The 25,278-nt window shown below is 40.6% G+C and overlaps 1 protein-coding gene and 1 non-coding gene across 2 annotated transcripts in view; one reads left to right on the forward strand and one right to left on the reverse strand.

Moving 5' to 3' along the window:
* DSCAM (DS cell adhesion molecule) overlaps window positions 1–25,278 on the reverse strand; it is an 828,718-nt gene that overhangs the window by 483,020 nt on the left and 320,420 nt on the right. The gene's annotated exons all lie outside the window — the stretch shown is intronic.
* On the forward strand, window positions 4,349–4,484 carry LOC129022751 (small nucleolar RNA SNORA51). The gene has a single exon (XR_008496548.1). It is a non-coding gene; the product is annotated as a small nucleolar RNA SNORA51 (small nucleolar RNA).

Below are 25,278 nucleotides of genomic sequence, written 5' to 3' on the forward strand. Positions count from 1 at the left end.
TTTTTTTTTTTTTTTTTAACTTTTTTGTAGAGACAAGGTCTCTTTATGTTACCCAGGCTGGTCTCAAACTTCTGGCCTCAAGTAATCCTCCTGCTTAGCCTCCCAAAGTGCTGGGATTACAGGCATGAGCCATTGTGTCCAGCCAGAAAAACAACATTTTGACAAAAGGAATGATGGCAAAATGCTACATTTCTAAGGTAAAATTTTGGTTATTAAAAATTTTAAATTTGGTAAAATGGCCTGAACATGGGTGAGCTCCCTAATACCTAGAACACAAAGTTATTGTTGTTTCCTCTTTGTACAAAATTGGAACTTGTCCTCATTGAAGAGTTGTTTTTTTTCTCTAAAATTCTGCATATATTTGGAAGTTGATGTCAGTCCGTGAGTGTCATTTGTTACATAGGCAAGGGAAGAACTTTCATCAGGCCCTCAGTTTCCAAAAGCACAGTCATTTGCAGCCATAAATTCCAAGAAAATAAAACAGAAAGTAGAATTCAAAAGGAGTTCAGGCGGTGAACCCTAATGCCCAAGATGTCAAACCTCTCTAATCTTTCCTACTCGTATACTGATTAGCAAAGGATCTTTTTCCAAGACCCTTCTCTTTTACACTGGAGAAATAACTGCTAGATCCTTGCCAAGTAGCCAAAGAAGATTTGATTTTCTATTTTTCACTGGGAGGAGGTGAGGGGATGACAGCTCCCCTTTGTTCCTCTCACTCAGAGCCTGGGGCCTGAGCCTGGTTTTCCAAAAGGCCTGTGTACTTTCACCCCACTGGCAAATGCCAATATGCAGTGGGTTCAGAATGATGAGGAAAACCAGACACCGACATGGACCCAGACAATAAGCAGCATTTCACACACAGTGACCACTAGCTAGCAAAATTTCTATGAAAGAACTCATACGTAATCACATTTAAAAACAGGAAAGAGGCCCAAGCACAATGCCTTCATACTCTGTGAAGTTATAAAAATTTTATACATGCATTCTGAAGCTAAACAAAACTAGAACAGAAAGCAAACTTTATTACAAATGCTCTGATTTTTCTCTAAAAGAATCTAGGCTGGGTGAGGTGGCTCATGCCTATAATCCCAGCATTTTGGGAGGCCGAGGCGGGCGGATCACGAGGTCAAGGGATGGAGATCATCCTGGCTAACACAGTGAAACCCCGTCTCTACTAAATATACAAAAAATTAGCCAGGCGTGGTGGCGCACAACTGTAGTCCCAGCTACTCAGGAGGCTGAGGCAGAAGAATCACTTGAACCCAGGAGGCACAGGTTTGCAGTCAGCTGAGATGGCCCCACTGCACTCCAGCCTGGTGACAGAGCGAGACTCCGTCTCAAAAAAAAAAGAATCTAAAACTGCCCCCAAAGCACCTAAAATAAATAACAAAGAAAGCACCATGAAATCATTAATGAGTATAGCCAGGTCCAATATAGAAATAAACGCTATATAGGCTAGGCTTCTAAAAAAGACTGTGAAATTGAAGGAAAATTTATTAATTCAACAGAGATAGTATTTTTATGAGGAATTTTTCTAGTGGCATTTTAGATATGACTGGTTGTTACACTGTAATAAGTCCACCTTTTAGGAATTAATATAAATCAATTTTTAAATAATAAGTTGATCAAAATGTTAGTATTGTTGACCAAAATTAAGACTGTTGAGGTTTGATAATGGTTTTATAAACATTTGTTCGAAATCAAACGTGATGACTGACAAAGGTTTATTGAAAACTAAATGTGAAGATTGACTCAGGAAGTCAACAAAAGTTGGGTGTGTTCCAGAGTCGGCTAGGAGTTGGAAGGCCTTTATAAGAAAGTTTAGAAGGAAGAGAACTCCTCACACCAGAGCTGTCCTTTTTCATTGGAGGGTACATTACAGAAGTTACAATCATTGGCTACAGATAGCAACATACAGGTTAAAGTGTCTGTGTGCAAGACCATCAGCCAGACTTTCTTCCGATTCTGAAACAAATCAGGATCCTTTTCAGTGTCTGTAAGTTACATAGTAAACAGTATGTCAACAATTGGAGAACTCCTGATAAGACCCTACCCAGGGACCGGATGTTGCCATGAATCATAAGACCTCTGCCAGATGGGTTAATTTGGAAGCCTGCCAGATCTGACCCACAGGTTATCAGTATTGTGCTTGTTTATGTATTAGAATAAAAGCAAGAAATTTATGTTTGAGAAAATCATGTCATGTTTCTTTTATAGTTTAAAAATTCTACAAAATTCCTGACCTTTAAAAAATGTATCAGACTTGTTTTTGCACTGTTCACATATGTGTTAATAATAAAGGTTGGATTTATTTGGGAGAATAAAATTACATTCATTTGTCCAATTCTCTTCATGGTATATTGCTTTATAGTTCATAAAGTGCTTTCACATTTTCTCAGTTACTTTTGAGAAAAGAGGAAAGCAGAACAGATATGATACCATCCTTATTTTATAGATAAAGAAATAGGAATTTTGCCACAGCCCTCAAGGTAACAGGGCTGATAAAAAGTGACATTAAAAATATATTCACATATAGATAAAATTTTAAATACAAGAAATTCAGCTAAATGTAAGTTATTACATTAATTTCTTGATTAGAATATCAATGTCACAGCTCTTATTGAAAACAAATGTCATAAATTTAGCATATGTTACTTAATAACAAAAATATTCAAAATGAATGTGATTGTGGTTAACTTTACCATTTCTCCAAAGAAAAGGTTTCCTTGACTAAAAACACGGAAAAGATGAAACTAGAATCACTAATGTTGTTTTCAGTTCTAATATTCATGAGTCTACAAATTTTATAATTCTTTATAGAATAAAGTTGCAATCCTGCACTTCCAGTAAAACAGTCTCTTTGCACCTCTGCCTATACATAAGTCACTCTTTCACCAACCGACAAAAAGTATTCTAGGCCGGGCGCGGTGGCTCACACCTGTAATGCCAGTACTTTGGGAGGCCGAGGCAGGCGGATCATGAGGTCAGGAGATCGAGACCATCCTGGCTAACACGGTGAAACCCCGTCCCTACTAAAAACACAAAAAATTAGCTGGGCGTGGTGGCGGGCTCCTGTAGTCCCAGCTACTAGGGAGGCTGAGGCAGGAGAATGGCGTGAACTCGGGAGGTGGAGCTTGCAGTGAGCCAAGATGGCCCCACTGCCCTCCAGCCTGGGTGACAGAGCGAGACTGTCTCAAAAAAAAAAAAAAAAAAAAAGCATTCTATTTGAGGTCTTGCTTTTGGGGGAAACACTTGCATGCAAAAAGCTTTCTCCAATGAGAAAGGCAAGGGAGATAGGTTACACTGTTTTGCAAGAAGAGAGTGTGTGTGTTTGCAGGAGGAAGTTAACGTAGCAGTGATCTTTCCCTTCTAATTATGCATGATTCAGTGATTACACATAAGAAGAAATTCCCTTGCCCATTTTATCCTGAGTGAACCTTGTTCTTTCTTACAAAACTGAGTCTATTTTCTTTCATATCGTTATTCCACAAACACTGACTTCACACCTACTCTGGGAAGTCACCCCACTGCACACTGGGGATACAACAGCAAGGACAGACGTAGGTTTACTCTCCTCTAAATCTTATCTCTATTACTTCACGTCATTGGAAATTATGGCTATCTTGTGATGTTCTGGACTCTAAAATGTCAGAGACATGTGAATGAAGGAGTGAAACTTGGTGATCCTCAAAGCCTGTAGCAGAAGTGGGAGAGGAGAGAGTGGGAGGCTGTTTTCACGTTTGTGGCATTGTTCTGTCTCCATCTATTGCCGAGGGCCAGTAGAGGTCAGAATATTCCTAGCAGATAATTGACTTCTGACTATTTCATTAATCAATGATAGAAATTGTTGTCCATTTGTCGATTTGTACTGTTGCTCAGTGAAGTTGTCATAGTGAATTTATACTACTGTATAGTTATATGCCATAAAAGTAACAGTGCTCTAACCTCCCTTGTTCACACCTGGGCAAGGCCTCTCCTGAGACCCATTAACAGCACAACTGCGTCCCTAGTGGCCATTCGCAGAACTGCAGGGAAGGGAAGGGACCATAGAAAATTCTTAGCTTCAATGCTTGCCCATTTCCTCCACTATTTTTTTATTTTTATTTATTTATTTATTTTTTGAGACAGAGTTTCACTCTTGCGGCCCAGGCTGGAGTGCAATGGTGCGATCTCTGCTCACCCCAACCTCCACCTCCCGTATTCAAGCGATTCCCCTACCTCAGCCTCCCGTGTAGCTGGTATTACAGGCATGTGACACCACACCCTGCTAATTTTTTGTATTTTTAGTACAGACGGTGTTTCTCCATGTTGGTCAGGCTGGTCTTGAACTCCCGACCTCGGGTGATCCGCCCACCTTGGCCTCCCAAAGTGCTGGGATTCTTACATTGACTGCATAGAAAGAGGAGAGAACATAACCTACCTACCTCATACATACTTCAGCCCAGGTCCTATGCCTGATCTGTAATGTGAATGAAGAGACATGGAGAAAAGAAAAGAAAAAAAGAAAGGAAAATCTATCTTGGGAACAACAACAATAAAATCTAAGAACACAACTATGCATATTATGCAAACTTAGTTGTGCATATTATGCACAACTATGCAAACTTAGTCTGTTTGGTGCTGCTATAAGGGAATACATGAGTCTGGGTAATTCACAAAGAAAAGATTGATTTGGCTTATGGTTCTGTAGGTTGTACAAGAAGCATGGCACTAACATCTGCTTCTGCTGAGGGCCTCAGGGAGCTTCAAATCATGGTGGAAAGTGAAGAGGGAGCAGGTGGGTCACCCAACGAGAGACGGAGCAAGAGTGATGGCAGGAAGTGTCAGCCTCTCTTAAACAGCCATCTCTTGCATAAACTAATAGAAAAAGAACTCACTCATGATCACAGGGATGGCATCAAGCTATACATGAGGAATCTGTCCCCATGACCCAAACACCTTCCACTATGCCCCACCTTCAACATTAGGGGCCACATTTCAATATGAGATTTGGAGGGACAAATATCCAAACTATGTCAACATGGGTGTTGAATGAATGGGACAGAATAAAAGAAAAATAACATATTAGAGATAGAATTTAAAAATAAAAAAAACCTGTATGTAACAACAACAAAAACAAAAACAAGTGAAGTCAAAAATAGTCAAAATATCCTCCAGGCACCAGATCACAGATTGGAACAGAAAATAGAAAGGCACTTCATTAATTTTCAAGGCTTTGCACTCAAAACTGCTACGTAAGCAATGCAGTGACAGATTGCATACAGAATTCATAAGGAACCTCCAAGGCCATTTGTGTGATCAGGACGGACAACATGGGCATGAACTTGGAGGCACACATTTTTCTTCAAAAATGTGCCAAAATGAAAGCAACCTCCCAAAATAATTTAAGAGAAACAGTGGCAAGTGCAAAGAAAACTGGACAGGTATGGTGAACCCTACGCCTTATTCCCAAAGAGGTATAGGAAAGCTGTTGCAGAGCCCTGCATGCTCAATTTACAATTCCTGGATCAACGTTTTTCCACCCTGTTTTCACTGAGCCAGGGAGCCATTCAATGCTTCATCATCCCAGGGAAAATGAACAAAGCCGTCATATTAATTGGACTACATCACCCTTTTTCCTCTTAAAACAGGGCCCACTGTTAGAAACTCACACTGGATTAGCGAGAAAATGCTCCAGGCTTCAACTTAGAAAGTCAGAGCTTATCTCCTAATTTAAAATAAACTCTGTATTTTTGGTTCTTTGTTTTCCTTTTTGACATTGCATAAAATGGATTATGCAATAAATAGCAGACAGACAATTCACATTGCACCAATGCATATTCTAATGTTCTGCGGCAACATCTAATGGTGTAAATAAGACGAAAAAACTAACGATCCTTTATGAAAGTTTTTTTTTCTTTATGGGGCATGATAATAGCATGCACAAATGGACCCTGCAGAACAATTTGCTTTCATTCCTTATTTTCGCTCTTATACTAGTAAATGTGGGATAAATGTATAATGTCTGTTAAACATTCATAATTATTAAACCATCAATGGAGCTTATCAAATCCCACATATTCCTCTCCAATGAGCTTTTTAAAGGGAACAACTTTGATTTAGAGTACAAAGATGTGGAATGGGTCAGCTGATCATTCTGGCCCCAAACTGCGGCAAGGGTATTGTCTTGGAAGGAAAAGGAAAAGCTAAACTAATGCAGCCTATAGCTTTTGACGAAAGGACATTTTTCAAATTTTCAGAAGCGAAGTTAAGAAAAGATTACTTAGAAATTGGCACTGCTTAAAAATATTGGTACATCAGTAAAGGCTACTTCTTATTTCAGAATATTAGTAGGGTAATTCCTACTATAATCTGAAAACTAAAGAAGTACACATTGACAGGTGTTGACGTTCTAGATTTTCAAAAACACTGGAAATTCATTTAAGAAAAAATAAAAATAACTTTTGCACACTGTTCCTTTTCCTTGAAAAAGAGTTTTTGCCTAAAGCTATAGACTACATTAACTTACTGTTTTGAAAAAAAATATAAACAAAGGAACAGTTATAAGAATAGTACACTAACTGTAGCATACCTTCCACTTCCACTCACCACTTGATAACAAGTTGCCTCATTTTCACCATTGCTTTCCCTTTTTCTCATTCTAATGAAAACACTTATTGTTACTGCTGAACAACTGGAGAGTAAGTTGCATACATGATATCTCTTTCTTCCCAAAGGTTTCAACATTATCTTCTGAGAACAAGGACAGTCTTTTATACAACCATGGAACGGTGATCAATTTCAGAAAAAAAATAAAATTTAACTGTGATGGTCTTTGATTTTAAGAACTTAGAGCAGTGTTGTAAAACTCCAATTGAAGGTAAAAATACTTTTAAAAATTACAGTCTTTTCTGACTCCTCACTCAAAACAAAGTATAAGCTTCATGAGGGCAAAGATTCAACTTTATTCCCAGGTGCGCAAGCCCTCCCAGGAGAGCTTCACACTCAGCGCACTCATAGGCAATGTTAACTGATTTCAAAAATTATTCTTTAAACAATATTTAATTATTATTAAGTATCTCATGTGTCTAGTATAATATATGAAATCATTCTTGACTATGTTTAACATCAAGAAGGTTGCTATGACCCACATTCTTGGGAACATGATATACTTTTAAAAGGATTCTACAAAACTTTCTTTTTTTTCATAGATAACCCTCAAAGATTCACTTAACTCTTGACTTATTTTGAAATATGTTCTGCATGTGTGCCACTAATTTGGATTTTAACATCCAGTGGTAGCATCTAATGATAACGTGGTTCACATTTCAGATTGATTAAAGGATCATTTAATAATTTTATTCTTTTATCTCCCCCACCATACACACACACACACACAAATCTTTCAAAAGAAAACCAAGTACTCTCTCCAAACTGACCTCTATTAAAATTAATTTTTTAATAACTGCTTGGTTTTATCACTACTTCCCCAAATGCTAATTAATTCTAACTCTAAACTACGTAATTATAATACTTCTGCGGAAATACAAATTATCTGGTGCCCCTGGGGTGAACAAGTTAGAATGTATTTCATGTTCCATTCAACAGAGGAAAGGCGATGTTTCTCAGACCATGGAAACAATGTAGCAGCCTCGCTGGCTCCCCTCCCCCAAACACTGGCAGTTCCTGTTTCTTCTTCTTTAGCAGGAAGACGGGAACAGAGTTGACAGTTGGCATCCAGTCAGTTTAATGCCTCTCTCCATGGGGCTGTGAGGAACGGTGGCATGCCAAGTTATTTTTGGCCAGGCACGGCAACACACAGAGCCTTGAGGAGCCTTCATTTATGCAGTGGCGGCCAGTGTACCTGCAGAATGTGAATTGACGTTGCCATGGAAATAGAACAACTCTTCCCGGTTCTGTCAAAATCCATCTCTATCTGCGACTAGGCAGAGGTCAGGAAGGAGAGAAACACAAGTGCCAGGGAGAACATTCGAGAAGGGAAGGACTCTGCAGTGCCCCGGTGTGGGAGAAATTCGATGGGCTTTTTCTGATAACGTTCATATACACTATTGTGTTTCAAATCCAGATCTTCTTGTTTATTCATTAGACAGTAGCAAATCCGGATACACGCACACACACCATATATATATATACACACACACACACACCCCTTATATATTTATATATACATATTCACCTTACTCTCTGTAAATATACATATATTATATATATAAACCATATATATACCTTTTATATTAACATATGTATATATATACCTTATATACTCTGTGTATGTATATACATGTTACATATATATGCACACACATATATACCCCCACACACACCTTATGTGTGTATATATATACCTTATATATTTACATATAAATACAAATGTACCTATTCACCTCATATACTCTCTCTCTGCATATACATATACATGCACACATATATATGCACCCACACACACACACCTTATGTGTATATATATACCTTATATATTTATATTTATGTATTTATATATTTATATATAAATGCATATGTACATATTCACCTTATATACTCTCTCTGTATATACATATATATACACACACATATACCCACATACACACATCTATACACACACACACACACACAGACACACACATTTTCTTCTGGAACCCAAAGCCAGCCTTTGCAGCCTGCCATATAACATCATTAGGGTTTCATTTTTCTCACTTTTCACACAAGGTTGACTCAGGTAATCTCTAAGCCCTCCTTTTCTAATATGTCTATGATGCCATTTAACATTCTGTTTTCAGTCTTAATATGCATTAGCCCATTCTACCTGGAACTTCCACAAAACCATGAAAACAGGATAGTGCATGTCATAAGAACACATAAATAGGAGCTGTGAAAAAAACCAAAGTGCTTCCTCTCTGATCCCCTCTTTGGGATGTAGTTCTGGGGTGCTGCTGTGGGCACTGAGACCCGCAGCTGTCCCTAGGCTTAACTCTTGAGGTGGCAGGAGGAAAGTGACAGCACTGTGTCCCTGGCAGACTCTCATTACTGGAAATTTGTTGCTGCTGCCTGCTCCTGAGTTCAGCCTGGGTCCAGCCCAGTGCTCTCATTTTTAATCACCTGTTTGGCCCTGCACATGGCTCTGAGTATGAGCTTCAGCCCGAGTGCCAACCTCTGGGTCCCATGCTTTTCTGGCCTCTGCAGACTCTTGGTTCACAGAGACATGGGTGCTTCATGCAGAGGGTGGGCACACCTTGGGTCCAGGGACACAGGGGACCAAGGAGGGCACATAGAACCTCCATGATGGGTATTAGTGAACCTCAATACTGAGTATTCCTAAACACACAGTGAATAGCCGATATTCCAATTCAATAGGAATCTGTGTGTGCATTCCAATGGACCCTTGAGTTCTGACCATTTGCAAGAGACCCTGAAGGCCTGAGATGCGTCCTGTCTTGCTGGGTGAGGCACAAGCCCAGTCATCTGCTGACATGTGGCAGTCAGTCTGTCAAAGAGCCTCACGGACCATCTGCACATATTTTCAATGCAGTTTGCCCTTATATATATACACACACATATATACACACACATATATATACACACATATAATATATACACATATATATACATATATATACACACACACACACACACACCACCTAAAACCTTAAAATTTTACTTCATTGAATTATAGGAAGAACATCCATCCATCATGATACAACTGTGTATGGCTTAACAGTGGGATGTGTTCTGATAAGTACGTCATTAGGCAATTTCATTATCATGCAAACACCATAGAGTGTGCCTAATGCAAACCTAGATGGCGTAACCTACTACACACCAAGGCTTTACTGTGTAGCCTATTGCTCCTAAGCTACTAACCCATACAGCATGTTACTGCATAAATATTGTAGGTAATTGGAACATAATGTTAAGTACTTCATTTCTAAACATAACAAGCATAAAAGTGGTATAATAAAATGCGGTATTATAATCTTATGGGACTACTGTTATACATGTAGTCCGATGTTGACTGAAATGTCATTATGTGGTACATAACTGTATTTATGAATCTGGTAATTCAAGAAAATGTCCAGATAGCCCTTTATTTTACTCTTCCTAGGCATGTGTAAATATATGATGGTGAGTGTTATGTGTGAGCTTGGCTAGGCTGTAATAGTACCCAGTTAGTTCATCAAACACTAATCTGGGTATTGCTGTGAAGGTGTTTTGCAGATATGGTTAACATCTACAATCCAGTCAGTTGTGAACCTTATGAAAAAAAGTCTCAGTGCTATGGTCTGAATGATTGTATCTGCCCAAAATTTGTGTGTTGAAATTCTTACCTGCAAGGTAATGGTATTAGGAGGTGGGGATTTGAGAGCCCTCATGAACGGTATTGTGCCCTCTTAAAAGAAACCTGAGAGAGACCCCTTGCCCCTTTGGCCATCTGAGGATAAAGCAAGAAGGCGCTGTCTATGAACCAGGGAGTGGGTCCTCATCAGATACTGGATGTGCTGGTGCCTTGTTCTTGGATTTCTCAGCCTCCAGTACTGTGAGGAAGAAATTTCTATTGTTTACAAGCCACCCAGTTTATGGTATTTTTGCTGTGACAGCCCAAATAGACTAAGACACCCAGAGGAGAAATTCTGACTCAAGACCGTAACATAAAAATAGAAATCCTTCTTGAGCTTCCAGCCTCTTGCTTTGCCCTATAGATTACAGACATGCCAGCCCGACAATTGTGTGGGCCAATTCCTTAAAGTCTCTCTCTCTCTCTCTCACTCTGTGTGTGTGTGTGTGTGTGTGTGTGTGTGTCCATAGACATATAAAATACCCTGTTGATTATTGGTGCTAGGTAACTTGAATCACTAGGGTAGTTTAAATCAAATCATAAAACACATGACCTTCCTTCTTATATCATTCTAGACTCCAAAATTTGTTGCCCCGACTCCTAATATAAGCATATATTTATATTATTTCAGATCTTGCATCTATTAGAAGGCATTTAACGACTCTAAATGAATATGTTTCCTTAATGACATTATTCATTTGCCCTAAATTATATGTGAAGTAGATTAGCTTGCAATAGTGGAATAAATTTCTCCTAGAATAAATTCTAGGAGCCATAAAACTACAAACTTCCAGTTGAATTTTGGTAGTATACTTACTTGCTCTCATTCTAGAGGCACACAGGTCAGTAGTTATACCTTACTTTAAATACCATCTTTCTTCAAGAGAAAATAATTCTCTGCAATAATTATAGCAAGTCAATTAAGAGGAGCAGGATTCAATGCAATGCTATTATCTTCCAGAAAATATGCTTTTCATGAAAGTATTTCAAAATCAAAGATAGCTGTCAACAATTTAAATGCATTAAATATTTTTATATTTTATAGGTTCTTGAGGAAGAAATAAAACACAAACACTAACGTGAGAATGGATGAAAAGTTATATAGTGTGTGGCCGGGCACGGTGGCTCACACCTGTAATCCCAGCACTTTGGGAGGCCGAGGCGGGCAGATCAAGAGATCAGGAGTTCGAGACCAGCCTGGCCAACATGGTGAAACCCAATCTCTATTAAAAATACAAAAATTAGCTGGGCATGGTGGTTTGCACCTGTAGCCCCAGCTACTCAGGAGGCTGAGGCAGGAGAATCGCTTGAACCTGGGAGGTGGAGGTTGCAGTGAGCCGAGATTGTGCCACTGCACTCCAGCCTGGGTGACAGAGCAAGACTCTCTCTCTCTAAAAATAAATAAATAAATAGAAAAGATATGTAGTGTGATGTAGTGTGTATATAAGGAATTGCAAATCATTGTATTTGAGTTAGCACATGAGAACTGAGCTTAAATGGCCTTTGCTTGTTTGCTTAAAAATATCACATGTACCCCATAAGTATGTACAAATATTATGTAACACTAAAAATTTAAAAATACTTTCATAGATTCTAATAAAATAAAATTTCAAACAACTTAAAAGCACTCCTTCTGTGTTTTACAATAATTCAAGAATCCCTACCGTATGTAGAACAGTGTTTCTCAACCGGGGTCATTTTTGACCTTCTGATGACATTTGGTAATGCCTGGAGACATTCTTGGTTGTCACAACTGGGAGTGAGAGGGTGGGTGGTACTGACATCTAGTGGGTAGAGGCCAGGGATAATGCTAAACATCTTAAAATACATGGGACATTTCCTTTGGATGTATACTCAGGAGTGAAAGTACTGGATCATATGGTAGGTCCACTTTTAGTTTTTTGAGAAACCTCTATACTTTTTTTCCATAATGGCTTTACTAATTTATATTCCCACCCACAGTGTGTAAGGGTTTCCTTTCTCCACATCCTCAGCAACCCTTGTTATCTTATTGTCTTTTTGATAATAGCCATTCTAATTGAAGTGAGGTGATACCTCATTGTGGTTTGGATTTGCATTTCTCTGATGATTAGTGACGCTGAGAATGTTTTCATATACCTGTTGTCCATCTGTATGTCTTCTTTTTAATTTTTTTTTTGCTTATTTTTTTTTTGCTGTTGATCTGTTTGCGTTCCTTATGTATTCTGAATATTAACCCCTCAAATATCACATTTTCACTCATATGTGAAATCTAAAGTCGATCTTTAAAAATAGTGAATAGAATGGGGTAAGGAGTAGGAATAGGGAGATGGGGAGTGGAGGGTCAATGGGTACAAAGTTAACGATGAGAAAGGAGAAGTGCTGGCGTTCTGTTGCACAGTCTGGCAACTACAGTCAACAATAAGGTACTGCACATCTCAAAATAGCTGTCATAGAGGATTTTGTATGTTCCCCAGAAAGAAATGATAAATGTTTGAGGTGATGGATATGCTAATTATCGTGATTTGATCATTAAACAATGTATACACGTTTCAAAACATTACGTTGTGCCCCATAAATAGGTACAATAATTGTGTGTCAATTAAACTTTTAAAAAAATATATTTAAAAATGCACAGGACAGTTCACCACTCCCTCCCCCAAAAAAGAATTATTTTGCCCAAAATGTCAATGGGTTGAGGTTGAGAAACTCTGCTACAGAACAAAGCTAGGCATAAGGTATGTGTTTCCCATTGGCATGTGCTGTATTAAGGAATGAGATAGAAATCTTTATTAAAGGCCAATATAAGCAGTTAGTAGATAGAAACCCAGTACAAACTCAGAGTAAATGGCACTGTTCTCCTTAGGAGAAGAGCTAAGCAAACAAAGCCCATTTCAGCTCAGTTACCATGGCTGACACAAATCCACAACAAGGGATAACAGCAAAGCAATTCGTTCCACTTGATTATAGTTCATTTTGCTCAACAGGGAAGTCAGATTTGATGTTCATGATCATCAGGCATAAATCCTACAAAATGTATTTAATAAGAATGCAATGTATTTTTAACTGCCTTCATTAATTTGATTGTCCCCCCTTTAAAACAATAAATAACGACTAAATCTAGGTCACGTTTTCTCTTTGGGCTTTGGCTCCTCAGTTTCAAAAGTGGAGACTTCTACTCTGTGAGTCCTTTAGTTCATGAATCCTTGCTGATGCAGGATACATATATTTTTCCTTGAAAAGGAAACAGAATTGATCAGCTGATAGGTGTGATCGTCATGAGCAAAACAAACTTCATTTTAAGAAGTTATCAAATCTCTATATCTAAAGAGAATTTTCGTCAAGAGTTTTCGAGATTCAGATGCCAAATCTTCCTGTTTCCATTCGCAACTCCATCAACTCTATCTTGCCACCTTGCTGCCCGGAGTTGAAAGCAGCCTGGCACTCAGGGCAGGGAAGGCAGAAGCACATGTAATTGTCACATGTGGTAGGAAGTCAATAATGGACAACATAATGACATTCAATGAACAATTTACACTGAAGGTAAATAAACTGTTGATTTCATATTTCGATTACACATAGTGCAAAGAGCTCTTCACCACGGCTCTGGTGATGAAGGCTTTGTATTTATTAATTTTGTTGACCTTGGAGAAATAACTTTACTCCCTCTATTGGAGTTTCCTATTGAGTAATGCTGGCAGACACCTAGACGCTTTGTAATTTTAAAAAATGCATACTTTCTAATTAATGAAGGAATAGTGATACAGAAGCGGGCAGGGAAGTGTTGGGTAGAGGAGGGTGTGGTCCCTGACTAGGGCGCTACTCCCAGGCCTGTGCCCACGGACCTAGGTGAAGGCAGACATTTCTGTTTTTGTGCCCAAATGTTGCAATTCCCAAGACCACCCTGGCCTGCCACGCCCCCATCCTGCGCCTATAAAATCCCCGAGACTCTAGCAGGCACGCACACAAGCAGCTGGATGTTGAGAGGAACACATCGGTGGAAAAAGACACAAGTGGCTGGACTTCGGGAGGAATGCACCGGCATAGGAGCACACCGACAGAAGCCAGCAGGCCAGCAGGCCATTGACCGGTGAATGCCGCAGAGTTTGGGGAAGGCAGTGGGAGGAGAGCCCTGGTGGCTGAGCGGCCCAACTCCAGGAGAAAACCACCTTACCACTCCATCTCCCTTCTGGCTCCCCCATCTGCTGAGAGCTTCTTCCACTCAACAAAACCTTGCACTTATTCTCCAAGCCCAGGTGTGATCTGATTCTTCTGGTACACCAAGGCAAGAAATCCTGGGATACAGAAAAGCCCTCTGTCCTTGTGATAAGGCAGGAGTCTAATTGATCTGATACACACAAGCCACCTGCAGATGCTAAACTAATAGAGCACACAGTAACACACAACCACACACACACACACTGGGGCCTCAGGAGCGGTAAACATTCACCTCTAGATGCTGCCGTGAGGTCAGAGCCCCCACAGCCTGCCCGTCTGTATGCCCTCCCTAGAAGTTTGAGCAGTGAGGCACCGAAAAAATGAGCCACACCCCCATCACACGCCCTGAGAGGGGGACAAAGGGACTTTTCCCATTTCAACAGTATCTTAAGAACTTGAGTGAATGTGTGAGCTTGATTTGATGAAAGATATTTGGCTTATAACAAAAAATACCAGTAGCTACCATTTAAACAATCTTAGTGGCAGTTGGGTCCCTAAGAAAATTTATTTATTTATTTATTTATTTATTTTAAACAACCAGATCTCATGAGAGCTAAGAAAATTTAGATCATGAGCAACTTAAAGTTAGAAGTTTCACGAACAAATTTTTCAAAATTTTAATCTGCCATTTTCCAATATAATAGCACATAAAAATCTAAAATTTGGAAAATTAACAGATTTTCCAAAACCTTTATTTTTAGTTAATGAGAGAACACCACAGGATAATTCTCTTTTTCTCCTTTTCTATGTTTTTATTTTTAAACTTGTCCTTTTTGTTTCTTTGCTTAAGTAATTTAAAATATTAGATATTCCTTAAAAGGTTGAATAGAAAAAGTTGTATTACATAAAATCTTAAGTGCTTATATACATATATAAACACTTTACATAGAGTTAAGATTTTTCAGCGCTGTGTTATCATGTATTAACAATCAATACAAACTCTTGGTACACATGTCTGCTAAACATAGAATCTGGACAAGTCAACTAATTCATTCTTTTTTTGCTTGAGTTTTCTGGTCAAGAATGACTTCAGGGAAGACTTTTTTAAAAAAATAGAGAAAGACAAATTCTTTTTGGGAAATGCAGTATTAAAAAATTCACAGGGCCAGGCATGGTGGTTCACAGCTGTAATCCCAGCATTTTGGGAGGCCGAGGTGGGAGGATCATGAGGTCAGGAGTTCAAGACAAGCCTGACCAACATGGTGAAACCCTGTCTCTACTAAAAAATACAAAAATTAGCCGGGCGTGGTGGCGCGCACCTGTAATCCCAGCTACTCAGGAGACTGAGGCAGGAGAATTGCTTGAACCCGGGAGGTGGAGGTTGCAGTGAGCCAAGATCACATCACTGCATTCCAGCCTGGGCAACAGAGTGAGACTCAGTCTCAAAAAAAAAAATATATATATATATATATATATATTCATTCACAGAAGACTGTGAAATTCAAATACATTATTTTCAATTCCCATGACATTTACACCAGTGATATGCTAGAAAGATCTCAGAAAAGCTCATCATAACCTTATAAATAAATCTGTTCATACTACTTGTGTTTTTATATACTGTTGAGTCCCAAAAGTGGATTTTATTTGTGATGTATTTAATTCATGGCAAGTATATACATATAATACAGCATTACATAAATATACTTGGAAACAACAAAAACTAAACTTGAAAATGACGCCATTCCTCCAGTTTTTGGAGAATGAGGCATGTCTTCCTCTTTTCTGTCTAGCAGTGGACAGTGGTATAGTCAGAACCAGGTCAAAATAGATGTGGTCAGGGACCAAAAGAGTGTGTGTGAGGGCCCTGTAAGCAGCTACACCATGGGGGTTCATCATACAAAGTGGGTCTTTGTGTTATAGATCTCCGATGTCATGAAACAAACATTCTTTAAGTGAGAAGAACAATTATACATTGCTGATAAACACTTCCGTAAATGTATCGAATGATTTGCTAAGATATTAAAACAAGTAACTTTTCAGAGTAATTTGGTTGCCATCAAGAAGCCTTCCGTGCAAGGAGGAAATAGCCACTTTCAATGTCTTGGATCCAAGAAACTACTTATGTGTCACCATTTCCTCTTTTCTCCTGTTAAAGAACAAGGACTTTAAAATTAGACAGACTCAGCTCCTGGCTATATGGTCTCAGAAAATTCACTTAATGTTTTGAGATACCCTCATTTCAGTTTCAGCCAAGAGGGCTCCTACTGAAAACCCCTGTGGCCTTCCACCTGAGAACTTTCTCTTGGCCAGCAAACAAGACAGAGCATGAACAGACCTCAGCCATAGATAAGATGGGCTCCTGGTACCTCAGGCATGATCATTTGAAATGTACTGTACCAAATCTCTCGGGGGCCCCAGGTGGGACTGAACCCCCATTTCCCACACCAATAAACTGCTGGACAACACCCTCTCTACTGACTTCTTTTCTTTGCCATGTCCCTTCCCCCATTTCCTAGGATACTTTCTGGGCCTGCCTCTGAAATAAGTTCCTTACACTCAAATTCTTGTCTAGGATCTTGCTTCTGGGGGAGCCCAGCCTCGGAGGCTCCCATCAACCTCCCAGCTGGAGCTGGCCCCCAGAGGCAGAGGTGTAACTCTGCCTCCAGCTGGGTGGTTCACACCTAAACCCTCTGAGCACTTTGCAGAACTTAGTTTTTTTCAGGGCAAGTATTTAGCAGAGAGGAGAAGGTGGGAATATTGTTCACGCCTTGTTTGTGACTTACCACAAGGCCAAGCCTTTCAGGGACACGTCACTGCCTCATATGATACCCACTTTTATTTGGCTTATTCAGGGAGAAGGGGGTGAAGGCTACTCAGAGGGATCCATCCAAGCCTTAACTGACACTGGACCTGCATTGAGAATATGAAACTGGATGCCTTCCCCTTTTCAGGTGTGTAGAAGACAAGGACATCTGCCAAAAGAGGATAGGGTGAGAGATGGCATGGTAGGTGTGGCCGGTGGGTGGGATTCAGGGAGATAATGAGAGCCCTCGAGGTACCTTCGGGCTGGCCAGGAACTTTGCTTATCAGATTTTTGCAGCAGTTTGAAGAGAACCATTAGGGCACTTCAACAGAGGCCTGAATACATTAGTTAGCTTGATTGTGGCAATCAGTTCACAGTGTATACATATATCAAAACATTGCGTTATATAATTTAAATACAGAGCACTTTTATTTGTCAAAATCAATTAGTTAATTAAGAAAAAAAAAACAGAGCTCTGGATTTGATCCTGAGTCACTTTCTCAGTGGTACAAAATATGCTGGCAGAGGAGCTATTTCTAAGAATGATGCTCAGAGCTTCGGAGCCAGGAGGTCAAGGTGCTTCCCTGGCCTGTGTTCTGGAGCCCCTGCAAAGTTAGCAGCATTTGCACTGCCTGGTGTGGCTTAAAGTCCCTGCCCTGCTGTTCCATCCCTCTGATCTTTCCAAGCAGGTGGCTCTGGCCTCTGCATCTCTTTAGGGCATTTGCTCCGTTAAGCTCCATTTTTCTCTGACCTTCCTATTCCTGATAGTGTCCCTATATGAACATACAGGTGAAGCTCTCACTTCCTAAATGCTTCCAGCCACACTGCCTTCAGACACAAACTACCCCATGTATGGTAGATGCCAAAAATGACCATAATCCTCCACGTCTCCAAGTACCACAGCCTTTACAATGATCTTCACAGCTCCTCCTATCAAGTCCCATAGTCTTCTTCTCCACTCTAGCCACATGGGGCATCTTTGCATTTCACATTGGCCCATAGAATGTGAAAGAAGTTGCTGTGTACCAACACTGAGTCTAAGCTTCTGCACTCTCTCTCTCTCTGAAACCTACTGAGCTACCATGTGAGCTAGTCTAGGGTTGCCTGCTGGACAACAGGAAACAATGATCCAGTTCTCCTTATCTTCCTAACACACAGCTGGCAACCAACCGCAGGAGAAGAGCCACCTCCCTGACAGGCAGCTGCTCACAAACTCATGACTGAACCTAGCTGACAGCAGAAGAACCACCCAACTGAGCTCAGCCTAAATTGCCAGTTCACACAATCATGAACTAGACAAATAGCCATTGTTCTAAGCCACTAAGTTTTGAAGTGGTTTGTTATACAGTAATAAATAACAGATACACCCTGGAATAAATCCAGTATAATTATATTGCAGTGCCTGTTTCTGCTGTCATTGCTACCGGTGCAAAGGAAACATGAAGCTCACCCTTGCCTCTGGAGGAAGAACCGTGGGTGAAATCCTGAAACAGAAACGCTGTGTGTGGCTATCCTTTTTTCTGAAGACCACTCGCCTCATAGCTGTGGAAACAGGAGTGGATGCTGTAATCATGCCTCTAGTCATCTCCAGGAGTTCTGCCATGTAAGGTAACCTGGTCTGGCTGCCATCCATCATCTCTGTGTCTCAAAATATCACAGCTCCTTTTTAAACCTCAAAGCCAAAAAGCAAACCTTTCAACACTGGGGTGCTTCAGTGCCCAAAACCATAGTATTTCTACAATGTTCTGATGATGACTTTATAAATTATCATTGATTTAATTTCACAAATTTCTCCATGACATGAGCACAGCCATAGCCACAGTCCTAAGCCATATTTAATGGTGAAATTCAAGAATCTATTATGTGTTGGGATTCTCCTCTTTCCTCCTCTGTGTGGCTCAAATAAGGCATAAGAGACACAAAGCGAGATTCATCATATTAACTTAAGGAATAAAGTGGCTTCCTCTGAGAACTTGGCCTCCAGTTCTCATAATATACTATATTATACTCCATTATAGTAATTACTGGCCTGTTATTTTGTTATACATTATTATACATATTTAGAGTGTGTAGAAATGTTTTATAAATAGAATATGCATAGCCATTGCCCTGAATTTTCTAGAACAGCACTAATTTAAAATATTCCTTCCAGTAAATACTGGATATTGCTCTTCCTTGAACCAAGAATTTCTTCTACTTCAATCATCATGTCTGTGACATTTGCTAGCACCATAGTCTCATACTGTTGGTAAATTTTGTACAAGTGCATCTTGTCTTTCTAACTAACTGGTCTATTCCTTAAGGTCACAAGCCTTGAGGGATGGCTTTATACATCCCTACTCCTCCGCTGCCAGGTACTCCATCTGTCCTTTGTTTTTACTCAGCTGGCCTCAATAACTCACCTGTTAAGTCAGTGTCTCTGGTTTCAGAATCCCAGAGGATAAAGGACAGAGCAGCAGCCAGCAAGGGTGAGCAGCAGTCAGAGCCTCCTCATGAACAGGATGAAAGACACATTTTGTCTTTGGCAATGTCTAGGCTTTCCACTTTTTTTTTTTTTTTTTTTTTTTGAGACAGAGTCTCACACTGTTGCCCAGGCTGGAGTGCAGTGGTGCAATCTCAGCTCACTGCAACCTCTGCCTCTTGGGTTCAAACGAGTCTCCTGCCTCAGCCTCCCGAGTAGCTGGGACTACAGGCACGTGCCACCACTCCCAGCTAATTTTTTGTATTTTTAGTAGAGATGGGATTTCACTGTGTTAGCCAGGATGGTCTCAATCTCCTGACCTGGTGATCCGCCCTCCTCAGCCTCACAATATTACAGACATAAGCCACTGCTGCTGGCCCAGGCTTTCCATTTTTAGCCCCTCCTCTTCCTCAAAGCATTCCCTGGCACTCCCCTCTGGGAAGTTTCTCCAGTAAGGCAGTGATCATTGTGCTCTCCAGTGCTAAGAGGCGCTGGCATGCATCTGCCATTGGTTTTACATGTTACTATTACAAAACATGGTGCTGTTTCTTAGTGGCTGTTAAATAGTTTTACCTTTGCACAAGAATCATATCTGCACTATTAGCTTGTGTTTATTAGGAGCAACCTTAACTGCAAAGTCTTGGATCGTTACAATGCATTTCAAAAGCACATGGACCTCCTTCATAGTTGATATGGAGCAGATCAAAGGTCTGCATCCCATCCTCAGAGACTCACAGTCCCTTCTGCTTGTCAAAGGATATTGCACCATCATGTCCCTCATATCAGCACCTGCCTGGACCCTAATATGATTGGATGAGAAATGTTCAAGGTAAATTTTTAAGTATTTTTAGGTCTTTCCATATAAGAATGTTCCAGACGTGACTTTGAGTTTGGAAGAATGCACATAACCACCTTCAGAACCTCCTTTTCTTTTTAGATGAAATCTCTTTTATTATAAAATATCAGAGAATTAGCATAACTCTTGGCTATTTATCCCTCGGGTATCCCTCTTTCTTTCCTTTCTGCAAGAAAAGCAAAACTAAGAACCTTTATTTACTTAGAAAGTCAGTTACAGGAGGCAATAAAGTTTATGGGAACAGGCTTGTTGTTGCTTATTTTCCATTGACCCCAGCAATACTTTGGAGAAACAATTTCTATGTCACAGATATATTGCTTTAACTCTAAGGGTGCTGTTTATTTCAAGAGATGCCTTAATATGATGAAATAATAAGAACTGAACACCCTTATACAATTGCCCTGGGCTCACATCTCAGTTGCTCTCTGCTGTAGCTCCACACTGCCCTCAGCAGTGGCTTGTCCAAACCAAGTGCACCATTCCATGGTCATTGTACGACAGACACAAACTCAGTACAAAGAAACACCATTGACTCCTCCTGATTTGGTTTTCTTTTTAGAATAATTTTCTTACCCTGGAACTGAAACTCCATTTATTGTTTAAGTCACATGCAGATTTGATGAGCTCTCTTTTCTCAATTTGACTTTTGTTGATAAACAAAACTATAGGTTAAAAAAAGTTTTTAAATGTTCACAAAAAATAATTTTCAGCCCTTTAGTTGACTGGTTGTCTACAAGTTGTTTTTTGGGAGCTCTGATTCCAGGTGGTACCTTGAACTGAGTTTACACTGAAGTTAAATGCTCTATCCCATTCTGTGTCATGATAAGAAAATTTTGAGCCATTGCATATCCACCCTATAGAAAGACTCAAGTGCTTGGCTAATTTAAAATAACAACCTAAAATAAGTTCTATTTGACATTAAAATGCTCTAAGAAAATATTTTTTCTCATCTACAGAGACAGTTTTCCTCTCGCTTGGAAATCCCAGAACACTTCAGAATCCACCTATGGAATACCAACACCCTTTCTCCACCCTAAACCCACATTTCCTCAGGCCCCTCCTAGAGTCACAGTTTCCACCACCCACCCCATCACCTGATAAGGGAGTCACCACATCCTCCCTGTTTTCTTCACTCTGTCCACATCCGTGGTGTCCCCCAAAGCTACATAGCTCTTTGCCATAACATCTCTCAGCCCTGCCTGTCCATCCATTCAACCATCCATCCATCCATCCATCCATCCATCCATCCATCCAACCATCCATTCAGGCTTCCCCAGACTCCCCTGGGACTGGAAGCAGGACAAGGAGTGCCCTGCTTCTGGTGTTGGTCAGCCTCGTTCCCACGACTATTTTCCACACCTCAGGCAGAATAACAGTTTACATTAAAAACGTGATTGTCTCTCTCCAGCTACAATCTCCTTCTTGGGATCTCGTCAACACCAGCAGAGCCAAAACCACCAAGGCTTGCAGGACATGGTGGTTTACATTTCCTGCTGGCACCTGCAGCTTGCCTTTTGCCTGGAATCTGCCTCCCTCTCTCCAAGGCTGCTGCCGCTCTCAGGCGCATTATGCACCCTCTGGGCTCAGATTCCCTCTCCCTGGTACACTGTTCCAGCCACCACACCTGTCTCATTCTTCATTCCCCCCGTCTCAGTTTACCTGTCCTTTCTTATAGCCACATGCCCAAGCTCCTGCATGGTCCTTCTCCAGCACCCAGCACACCTCACGGTCCCACGGTAGCCTTGTGTGTGTCCCCTCTGCCCTGCAGACTGATGGGCAGGGACCACATCACTACTTCCACCACTGGGCCCCTGTACCTGGCCCAGCTCCCGGCTGAGAGAGGCAGCTGCTCAGTGAGCTTGCTCAGGGCAAGGGTGAAGGAAGAACAGAGCAGATTCCAACAGGAAATTCCAACCCAGAGCTCTCAGCTCAGCCTTAAGGAAGGAGGAGAGATGGGCAAAAAGGTTTGGTCCCCATTCCTGAGTGGTTGCATCACAGGTGGGTGGCATGCAGCACATTCCCTGCCGTCAGAACACAAATCTTGTCGTGGAAAATGCAGGTCTTGCCCCCATTCCTTTCCTTCTTTTCCAGCAGAAATTCAACTAAACTGATAAATCAGCAACCAGTGATGTTTGGCAGGTTCTGCATCCAGCATCCCACTCAATGCTCTGCACAGCTGTCTAATGTGGGTGTCACTTTGAAGATGAGGTGCTGGGCTTGGGGAGAACACACAGTGGGTCCAGCGACATGTGGGTGGCGTCAAGTAGGCAGAGCTGGGGTCTGACCACCTCCCAGATTCTAAAGCCTCATCATTTAAGGAGCTGCAATCTGTTCAAAGTAAATATTTTCAAAATACTCGAGAGTTCTTACTTTTTGCTTTGATACACTATTCTTTTATGCTCTCACGGCTGCTTAAGAGGTTATACAAATTAAATGGCTTTAAATCAATGTTATGATTTAATACTTTATATAAAATAGGGTGTTTAAAATACTTTACACAAAGAAATTCCTTTAAAATTCAAACCACTGGAGAAAACAAAAAATGAACAATGAATCTGAAATACTAATAAATATCAGATAAGACAGTTGCTGACGTCAAGCTAAAAAAGTAAATAAAAGATTCATCTTTTTTCTCCTTGCAGACTGATTTCCCTGAACTATTTTGTGACAGAATCATTTTAAGTCTAGGTGTCTGAGATGCCTCACTGAATGAGCAGACAACATGAATGTTCTAGACACATGGAAGGCAAGCAAAAAACAACACATAAATAAGCAAGCATGGGGTATGTGCAGCGGTAATGAAAGCTATAGGGAAACATAAAGGAAAGGAGGTCAGAAATGTCTCATGCAGGTCATGATTTATAAGTAGTGTTCAGACAGTTCTTGTCGAGGGCTTTAGCTCAGTGGTCCGGACCAAGAAAGAAAGCAGGGAAAGAAGATCATGGGTGATGGGGGCATACTGCTGATATAAGATGGCCAAGGGCATCCTGATGAGGGTACATAAGTACAGAGACTCAAAGGAAAGAGCAAGAGAGCCTGGGGTGACCTGGGGGAGAGAGAGCCTGGGGTGACCTGGAGAAGAGAGAACTTGGGGTTAGAGAAACCTGCAAATGGAATGGCCCTGGGTAGGACTTTGGCGGGGGTGGTGCTTCAAAACTGCCAGAAGGCTCTGTGTGTGTGTGTGTGTGTGTGTGTGTGTGTGTGTGTGTGTGTGTGTGTGTGTGTGTGTGTGTGTGTGTGTGTGTGTGTGCGTGTGTGTGTGCGCGCGCGCGCGTACGCGCACGCGCTTTTGGGCATTTCACAGGGCCCCAGGGACCACCGTGAGAGCCTCAGTGAGGGATGGCACAGTCATCTGAAGCCTGGACAGACGTGTGTTAAAAGAAAGTCACTTAATTGAATTAACTTTACAAGTTCAATGGAAAAATGTTTCACTTGTAGTTGGTCAGCAAAAGCAGGGAATCTGAGTGAAAAGGGATTCTGTAGGTCCTAGGATTGTTTCAGGATATTGTAAAGAGAATAAATGCTACCTCATTGTCTTGGCTTAAAAATGATCAAAACTACCCTTACCTCCTGCCAATGTGTGTGATGAATCCAGGCATGTGTGAATGCATGTAACAATAATTTCCTTTTCATTGCTCTATATATGTACAGATACAAAATATTTTGCATATTCCAGGATATATGTGAAAATTGTTTCTTTCTCTGATTTCCTAATTAAAGATCTGATGCATAAAACCAACATATAAGCATTGTTAAAGGACATGAATCCACCTATCTCTCTATTTCCCCATCCATCTATCCATCCATCCATCCATCCATCTGTCCATCCGTCTGTCCATCCATCCATTCAACCATCCATCCATCCATCCAACCATCCATCCACCTGTCTGTCCATCCATCCATCCATTCAACCATCCATCCAACCATCCCATCCATACCCCCAACCATCTATCCATCCATCCATCCATCCATTCAACCCTCCATCCAACCATCCATCCAACCATCCATCCGTCCATCCATCCATCCATCCTTTCATCCATCTGTCCACCCATCCATCCATTCATCTATCCATCCACCCCCCAACCATCCATCCATCCATCCATCCATCCATCCATCCACCCAAACACCCACCCATCCATCCACCCAACCACCCACCCATCCATCCACCCATCCACCCATCCCTCTGTTTTTCTATCTCTTTCTTCCTCCACCTAGGTTTGAAAATGAAGCTTCAAAACCTATTTAGGTGATTGGAACATGTCATCACTCTCAGTATTCTAGCTTCTTAGAAGTTAACTTCTTCAAGTGGTTTCCCTGAAAGGAAATCCATTTGATTTTCTTTTAAATAAATCTTCTGTTACTAATACCTGATGTGCTGCAAGTATGATCTCATTTTAAAATGGCTACATATTTTAAAATTTACTTGAGTAAATCCACATCTACTTTATTCCTATTGAATAACAGAATTTTATAAAATAGAAGGTAAAAGCTAAATACCACCATTCTGCATTAAAAGTCAAAATTTAAACAGGCAGCCGTATGTTTTTTATTCACTGAAATTAGGATATTCCCAGGTTATAGTATGTGAAATTTTTTATGAAAATTGACTTTCATAACTAGAATAGAAAATTTGACCCCAGGTGGCAAAATCAATTCAGATTCCTTTTGACATTTTCTAACCTTGGAAT

This window comes from Pongo pygmaeus, chromosome 22, assembly GCF_028885625.2.
Source record: "Pongo pygmaeus isolate AG05252 chromosome 22, NHGRI_mPonPyg2-v2.0_pri, whole genome shotgun sequence".
In the NCBI taxonomy this organism is placed as follows: domain Eukaryota; kingdom Metazoa; phylum Chordata; class Mammalia; order Primates; family Hominidae; genus Pongo; species Pongo pygmaeus.